Source organism: Tursiops truncatus, chromosome X, assembly GCF_011762595.2.
Source record: "Tursiops truncatus isolate mTurTru1 chromosome X, mTurTru1.mat.Y, whole genome shotgun sequence".
Classification (NCBI taxonomy): Eukaryota; Metazoa; Chordata; class Mammalia; order Artiodactyla; family Delphinidae; genus Tursiops; species Tursiops truncatus.
In genome coordinates, this window is record NC_047055.1 from 62,081,032 (window position 1) to 62,083,065 (window position 2,034).

Sequence of the window (2,034 nt, forward strand, 5' to 3'; positions counted from 1 at the left end):
TATATCCCCATATCTCTTCCCTCTTGCATCTCCCTCCCTCCTGGCCTCCTTATCCCACCACTCTAGGTGGTTACAAAGCACCGAGCTGATCTCCCTATGCTATGCAGCTGCTTCCCACTAGCTATCTATTTTACGTTTGGTAGTGCATGTATGTCCGTGCCACTCTCTCACTTTGTCACAGCTTACCCTTCCCCCTCCCCATAGCCTCAAGTCCATTCTCTAGTAGGTCTGTGTCTTTATTCCTGTCTTTCCCCTAGGTTATTCATGAAGTTTTCAAAGTCTGTGTGTGTAGCTCTTCCACAGACAAAAGTCACTGCATAAAACCACATGGAACGTAAACAGAAAGCCAAGTAATTAGCTCAAACTGTTTACTGTAAAAAAATATTTAATTGTTTGGCCATTTGAATTATCAGGAAGTACAAGACAATAAGTGTAAATAGTCCCATTCATGGTTTACATTCCTTCTCTGTGATAAAAACAAACATCCAAATCAAACATGTGGAAAAGACCGATTTTTGTTAGATCTTTTGCATTTATAAGAAGGGTAAATTAATCTATTCTTTATCAGAGTTTAAAATAAAGTTGCTTTGGGGGTGACCACTATTATAATTTATCTTGGTTCTCTGACATTAACTTCACCTTAGAAAACATCTTTCCTGGATGGTGGCATAAAAGGATGTTGACAAAGTATCAACTCTACCGCTTGTGCCAAGGGTTTGCTGCTAAAACCGTATCTGCCAAGCGTATAGTGGATAGCTAGTAGGAAGCAGCCGCGTAGCACAGGTAGATCAGCTAGGTGGTTTGTGAATGCCTAGCGGGGTGGGATAGGGAGGGAGGGAGACGCAGGAGGGAAGAGAAATGGGAACATGTGTATATCTATAACTGATTCACTTTGTTATAAAGCAGAAACTAACACACCATTGTAAAGCCATTATACTCCAATAAAGATGTTAAAAAAAAAAGTATCTGTTGTTTTACACAGCTCCTTCAAGGAACCTAGACTGAAGCAGCAGATTTAATAAAGGTTGCTACCAGGGCACTTAGGAATAGATCATAATTTAGAATAGTTTAAACATTTGGATTTAAAATCTAGGACTAGATTTAATATCAACATTAAAAATATCCCTTTTATAATTCATTTAGTCATTCATTCAAAAATATTTATTGGGTACTTACTATGTGGAAGGAACTTTTCTAAGTGCTGCAGTTACAGAACTTAGTGCAGACAAGGTCTCTGCCCTTTTGCCACTTACATTTTAGTTGGAGAGAAACATACAATAAGAATAATGATATATTTATAAGAATTATATTTTTCCAAATTAAAATAAAATTTTATTTAATAAACAAGATAAGACATTAAAATATTAGAGAGTTATATGTTATTCAGATAATTACAGTACATTGATATAATAGAGAATTATTGAGCAGCAAGGGAAGAACTCTTTGAGGAAATGAAATTTTAGCCAAGGCTTAAATGACACAAAGGTACTAGGCATGCAAAGATCAGATAGAAGAGCATGCCAGACAGATGGAACATTACATAAAGGCTTTAAGTTAGAAATGTGCTGAACTTAATGTGTTAGGAAGGACAACATGGCTACAGTGTAGTATGTGGCAGAGAGAACAGAATGAGATGTGGAAGGAAAGCTAACAGTAGCCAGATTCGTAAACTGAGGTAAAAAGTTTGGATATTTTTTAAGTGACAAGATAATAGAAACCTTGATTAGGATAGTAACATGATCTGTTGTAAAATCCCTTTCTCTGGAACTGGGCATAATATTCCCTATCCCCAAAAAAGGGAGGTCTGAGAATTTTATGGCACACAATTTAGTTTTGGGGTCTGGACTTGGCATCAGTCATGTCCTTCATTATAAAAAGAAAAAGAAAGATCTTTGTCTTTGTTTTTTAGCTGCATCTTTTTTATAACATGTGGATGAATAAATCTCAACTATACCCAAGAGAAACATACAGAAAGAGATACAGGCTCACTTCCACTTTTCTATACATGTACATAAGCATACTTTTGGCAAATTT